Source organism: Cannabis sativa, chromosome 3 (assembly GCF_029168945.1).
Source record: "Cannabis sativa cultivar Pink pepper isolate KNU-18-1 chromosome 3, ASM2916894v1, whole genome shotgun sequence".
In the NCBI taxonomy this organism is placed as follows: Eukaryota; Viridiplantae; Streptophyta; class Magnoliopsida; order Rosales; family Cannabaceae; genus Cannabis; species Cannabis sativa.
Genome location: NC_083603.1, coordinates 35,238,181 through 35,245,227, shown reverse-complemented (window position 1 = coordinate 35,245,227; position 7,047 = coordinate 35,238,181). Strand labels below are relative to the sequence as shown.

The 7,047-nt window shown below is 28.7% G+C and overlaps 1 long non-coding RNA gene across 2 annotated transcripts; it reads left to right on the top strand.

Annotated features, from left to right (window-relative positions):
- The first annotated feature begins 2,721 nt into the window (after positions 1–2,721).
- LOC115699169 (uncharacterized) lies at positions 2,722–6,267 on the top strand. 2 transcript variants are annotated; one of them, XR_009686847.1, is made up of 5 exons: positions 2,722–2,777; positions 3,274–3,305; positions 4,579–5,204; positions 5,492–5,979; positions 6,061–6,267. It is a non-coding gene; the product is annotated as an uncharacterized LOC115699169 (long non-coding RNA). The 2 variants fall into 2 exon arrangements; XR_009686848.1 differs by lacking the exons at positions 2,722–2,777; positions 3,274–3,305 and adding an exon at positions 5,305–5,397 and having other exon boundaries at positions 4,417–5,204.
- Positions 6,268–7,047: the final 780 nt, after the last annotated feature.

The following is a 7,047-nucleotide window of genomic DNA, read 5'->3' as shown; positions in this document are numbered from 1 at the left end:
TTCTTAATCCTCATAAAATTTAATGGTATCTTAATTTTGATTACTTTATCTCTGGCATGTATTTTTCACTTCAAATACTAGTCTGCTAAGTTGATGACTTAGTCTTAGTCTTAAAGTTACAGACTAATAGAAAAGTCACAACTAGGTAACTCTCCAAACAATCAGAGGTTAAAAGTATTATTTAACCAGACATCTGCTATTGAGTGGGAGCTATCTGAGATGTAATCAAATAGGGAACATTAGAAGATATTCAAGAAGGATTTATGAAAGTGATCTATATGTCAGATATTAAGGAACTGTGTATCAGTTGTCTTTGTATCTCACCATCTAATTTCGATTTATATGAGATGGTGCTTACTTTGGGGGTGGAGGAATTATTGTATAATAATTCAAGCTCTACCAGAGAAGAACTATAACTTGGTCTATTCGAAAATACCAGAAAGTTATATCACTGAAGAAAAGTCTACACTGTATTATCTCAATTACATATTTTAAAATATGAGAGATATGTCTTCTGTTAATTCAGATGTACTTTTAAAACAGTAAAGATTTCAGTATCCCTTGATAAGTAAAGCATATAGTAAAGGATGTTTCATAAGAGTTTTTATGAACTAGTTTCCAGAAGTTTGGGTGGATTCAAATATACTACACTTGATCTGAAGATCGAGACATCAGATTGACCTATTTGCACAGTTTGTTTTATATTAGTGCAAGTGGGAGTTTGTTGGGTTTTATGCCCTAAATAAAACTCTTTACAATCTGATTAGTTATCAATAAAAGAAATTAGAAGTGATTGATGTTTGCATGAATTTTACATGCTAGTGGTTTAACATGTTTAATATGTTTATAACATTCATACACACAAAATCAGTTAAATCCAGATCATATGTTTATTCACAATTACAGTATCGTCAACACAGTGGAATGTGATTGTGATCATATGAATCAAAAGTTTTGGTCCCTGTTTCATCAGTGTTATTGGATTTACACTAATGTGATAATCAGCGATGATGTGTACTTACACTTGGAGTAAGTGTTATGTTCTTTCCAGGACATTAGTAAAGTATACTAGTTTCGAATGTATGGAGTATACATTGGACTGGACCGATATTGCAACTAAGTTAAGATATTACAAACTTACCGTTATACATATCTTTCCAAGTCAATATCAGTAGTTGATCTTAAGATTAAAAGAATCTAAATCCTGATATGCTTGGGCTCAACTCAAGAGTGCTATTCATGTTCTTAGATTTATTAGTTAAGCCTACTTTCGGGTCAGGGTGATACGTATATTTTGGGAACATGATAGTATGATTGAGTGGGAGTGCTGAACATAAATATGGAATCTATAGCTTCTACTGGTGTATAGAAGTCAAGTGATGATTCCCTTCGAGCTTAGCAAATAGAAGTAAATGGATGAGCTCTTGTTTAACTGACTAATTATTAGATCATTAAACACCATTTACAGGTAGCTAAGTGTTTTAAGGGGCAAAATACATTGAGGGGTGAGAACGGTAAAGAAATCTCATCTCGATGTAAATCATCTATATTGAGGATCTTTAAATCACAATAAGATTATAACAATGGTTAAATGAGATAGTATATTGGTATCGTGAAACATACAATATGCTCTATATAAGTCTGAGAGTGCAATTCTAAGTTCTAAGAGTGGATTCAACGAAGAATTAATAAGTAGGAATTTACTTGGTAAATTTGGTTCACTTATTGGAAGCTCAGCATATAGATCCATGGTCACCATTCTAGTTGAGAACATTCTGCTTGTAAGACTCATTAATTGATTCGTGATTGATCAATTATAATTCTAAAGTTAGACTATGTCTGATTTTATGAATTTTCACTATTCACGGGTGAAATTGTAAGGAAAAGAGTTTTCTAGGTTTATTTATTTATTAATGGACTTTATATGTCTAATTAATAATTAAATTAAATGACAATATTATTTAATAATTTATTTTAGTTATTAAATAATTAGTTTTGGTATTTAAAAGGTTACAATTGGAAAATTGGCATTTTTGAATAAATAGAGATAAAATTTGATAAAATTACAAAATTAAGTAAGGCCCAATAACACCATATGGCCGGCCACTTAATGATGATTTGTCAAATTATTATTTTCATTATTTTAATGCCAAATAATTCTAAACATAGACCTAGTAGTTGCCTATAAATAGAAAGTGATGGCTCATTCACAACACATGCTTTCATTAGCTTTCTGACAGAAATTTCTCTCTTCAGAAAAATTGAGCCTTCCTCACTCTCTACCTTGGCCGAAATCTCTCTCTCTTTTCCCTTCATCTTTTTCGTGACCCTAGTGAAAGAGTAAGTGCCCACACACAGCAAGCAGTAACTCAATCATAGATTGAAAGACTGTGAAGGATCAAAGCTTGAAGAAGAAGGAGATTCAGGCTCAGATCTTGATTATACTCTGCTACAGAAAGGAATCAAGGGTTAGAGATCTGAGTGGAAGGAGACATTTATTCCGCTGCATCAATGTAAGGTTTTCTTAACTTTATATGTGTTTATTTTTATCGTTTTAGAAAGTTCATATTTAGGATGTTAATAAACATACTTGTGAGTAGATCTAAGATCCTGGTAAAATAATTCCCAACAGTGGTAACCTTTTACACTTTCAATCGTATATTCTCTATATCTCAATTCTAACAATTTGATTTTCTTTTGAAGTTCTTTTTATTGAATTGGGAGAGCTTTCCTTCACACTCAAGATCTCTGAAAAACGTGTTTCAGTAATGATAATTGTACCGGTAAATATAGGTGCGTCTCTTTTTCTTTATACTTTCTTTTTCTCACTTATTTTTTATCTAATTCTGTTGAGTAATTATAGAAGCTAATATGTTGCAATTGATATTATGAATATATACTTTTAAACAATAATATTTTAAAAAAAGGTCGTTCTATTATCCGAAAAATATGATTAACAATTTTATGTATTTAAATATAATATATAAATATGGTTTTAATTCTTTACATAATAATTTTATTTAAATAATAATTGATAAAGTTTTTTAGAAAAAATCTTATTACTATCATGATTTTTAACCGAACAAAAAAAAAATCACATTTCACTTATATATATATATATAAAAGAGCGTGGATTTTTCACCGTTTTTTTTTTTTTTTTGTCTGAGAAGAGCGCGTAATGGAAAATGGTGGTTACCACTTACTATAGAAATACCCGTTTTCCATCTATATATACTTTCACTCCCTACTTAGTACTTTTTTATTTTATTACAGAGGAAATGGTTGATGAACATCCGCGCTAACAGGTGTGTCCTATATAATTTTGTTTTGATATTATTTTTTCTATTTAGGAGTTAATTTTATATACGATCAACTACATAGAATCATAAGAATACTTTTTTGTCTTTTTTAATTTGATATGAGAGATGACATGCTGAATTAACCAAAGCTTTCTTCTAGCTTCCTATATATACCATTGCAGCACTACAACTTGTAGGCTGAAATCAATTCAAATCAAGTTACATTAGCTACATTTTTATGTCAGGTACAATCAGATATGTACAAACCATTCACAAATAGCTTTGCTCAAAATATTTTCCATCTTCACAAATAAAATGTTCTCATTTAAATATTTAAATAGGTACATATTAGTGATCACAAAAATATTTTGGCTGTTTTTAGACATATACAAAAAAAGTCAATCATCCTTTTCATAGACAAACAGGATAGTAGTCTCTCCTATTTTTTAACATTTTCACACAAAAAGGTGAGGGGAGGGGAGAGAAAAAGTTATTTCATATCATCTCCTTTCAATTCATTATTAAATGTATTTGCTTAAGAAGAGTTGTAGAAGAGAGCATATAGGAGAACTATTATTGTGGAGGACCCAAGTTTTATAATTTCTTTAAGTTTTGATTTAAGGTGTGTATGACTTTTCTATTTGTCAAAGTTTGTATATAGAGAGACAGTGAGAGAAAGGTTTGAGTTATCTATTTAGCAAAAAATTTAATAAAGAGACAGATTTGTTAATTTGTTTTTCTATGTTTGTTTACATAGTATAGCTTTATATATATATATATATATATATATATAAGAATTTAGATTTAGTTAAAGTAGGTCAAAAGTTTACATGTTTTAATTTTTCTGGTAGCTCTTCTAATATTACTATTTACTGTTTTTGTCACTTCTTTTACTTTGTATGTATCTTTACTCTTTAGTGATGATCATTATGAATGCCTAGATCAATATTTCATTGTAAGTACTCTTCATCATCAAACAATTTTTTTTTTTTTTGTTGATTAAAGATTTTATTTTAGATATACTTTAGTCAATTCCCCTATAGAATTCTTGTCCATTCGGCAAAGGAAGTTGATACAAAAGGTCTTTTATCTCTTTCAAATTTATTGTGGTCTTTTTTGATTATATAGTTTGTTTCTTAGTTGCTCTTCTTATATATTTGTGGCTATGAGTTACTATTTTCTATGGCAAAAATATCATGTCCTCTAAATATATGATTTTAGAATGAAGCAAATTATATAAGTTACTAAATAGTTATTTTTTTATTCAAAATCTGAACAGTTATGGATCCATATATGTGATATAGATTAGCATCACAAGATTGTAGTGAATAATATACAGATATATTGACAAATGACAATAGTGAGAAGAAAACTCGAGGTCCTACACAAATGCGTGAAATCTGGGGAAACCGTGATGGTAGGAAGATAAAAATCACATGTAATGATTTAGGACAGCCCCATGACAAAAATGCAGACATGCTTTCAAGCTTTATTTCATTAGTAAGAGATGGAAAAAATGCTCCAATTAATTATAAAAATTGGCATAAGGTACCCGTTAAATACAAATGTGGAATGTGAAAAATCTTACACGTATTAATCATTATTTAATTTAGAAGTTTAAATTACACATTTATCTATTTTTCAATATGTATCATCTTTTATCATTACTTAAATTTGTTAATAATCAATGTTTTATTGTTGTAGGAAAAATTTGAGATTCCTCTCGATGCTAAGATTTGAACTTTCAGAATGTTTGGTAAGAAACTTAGAGAGTGGAAATGTTTCTTAAAAACACTTATTATTTGGAGCACTTATCATTTGAGGAGCAAAAAAAGTATAAAGATAAGAGTGTATGATGATCAATAGGAAGAACTGATCAAGTATTGAGCTACAGAAAAAGCAAAGGTATTTTTTTTTGTTCAAATTTAAATTAACTTGCACTGGTGTACTATCTTTTCACAAAAAAAAATTATTAATTATATTGTACCTTTTAATAATGTTCTAGAGCAAAAGTGCTTAAAAAAAGAGTAGTTGTGCAAAAAAACAATATAATCATACAACTGGCAGAAAGAGTTTCACACAACTTAAAACATTACAGGTAAAATTTAAAAAGTATTTTAACAATAGTAGTTGAATATTGTTTCACATTAGGTATGATTTGGTTGTTTTTCTAATTAAGTAATTTTTTGTAGAAAGCGGGTGGTGCGAGTACACCAACACGTGTAACTATGTTCAAAATTTGTTATGCAAAAAGAAAGAAGAGTGTTATAAACGAGAAGACAAAAGAGGCTATGGTATGATCATCCAAATATTTTTAAATTATGTATTATTTCATGCTAGCTAGTTTAATCTTATTTTAATTGATATGTTTACAATGTTAAATTAATGATAGTTACAATTACAAGAAAAAGAAGAACGGAATGAAGATGCATCGAAAGAAAAAAGTATGAATGATGTATTTTTTGAAGTGATGGGCAGAGAAAAACATGGATCAATGCACATGTTTGGATTCGGTGTCTGCCCGTTAGATGAATGGAAAGATAAATCAACTTGGAAAAGAAATCAAAATAAGTATGTAGATGCTCTAGAGTCAAAAGTAGATGATTTAGAATCTCAAGTTGAAAATCTTAAGGCTATATTGAACAACCAAAACAATGGCAATGACATACCTACTGCACAGGTTAGAATACTATTTTTTTTTTTATAAATTCAAATATTAACCCATAATATGTACTAACTAAAATTACTTTTAAGTCTGCAGGCCTTACAACTTGGTGACAATGCCACATCTTCAAATCTTGTTTAGTTTTATTTTATTTTGTTATTTTTTAATTTACTAACCTATCAATTATATATTTATTTTGTTAAAATTTATCCTATGTATAGGACATAAATGCTACTACCTCACTTAATAAAGAAACTCGATGCCAACTTTAGTTTTCATCTTCAGCATATGATACTCCCGTAGTTGAGGTAATTGGTAGTATTATATATTATCAGTTTTAGAATATATTATCAGTTTTAGAAAATACTTTTATCAATTTTGAAATGTGAACATACACAAAATTAACGGTTCCTCATCACTTTATTTTATTTGCATGTATTGTATTCTACATTCCCTAAAAGATTATTTTTCTCAAAATTACTTGCTCGGTCCATATAATGTATATAAATATTTTCTAGCTAGCAGAAGTATTTGACCACAACTTGGTGACAATGCCACATCTTCAAATCTGGTTTAGTTTTATTTTATTTTGTTATTTTTTAATTTACTAACCTATCAATTATATATTTATTTTGTTAAAATTTATCCTATATATAGGACATAAATGCTACTACCTCACTTAATAAAGAAACTCGACTCCAACTTTGGTTTTCATCTTCAGCATATGATACTCCCGTAGTTGAGGTAATTGGTACTATTATATATTATCAGTTTTAGAAAATACTTTTATCAATTTTGAAATGTGAACATACACAAAATTAACGGTTCCTCATCACTTTATTTTATTTGCATGTATTGTAAAGATTATTTTTCTCAAAATTGCTTGCTCGGTGCATATAATGTATATAAATCTTTTCTAGCTAGTAGAAGTATTGGAGCACAACTTGGTGACAATGCCACATCTTCATATCTGGTTTAGTTTTATTTTATTTTGTTATTTTTTAATTTACTAACCTATCAATTATATATTTATTTTGTTAATTTATCCTATATATAGGACATAAATGCTACTACCTCACTTAA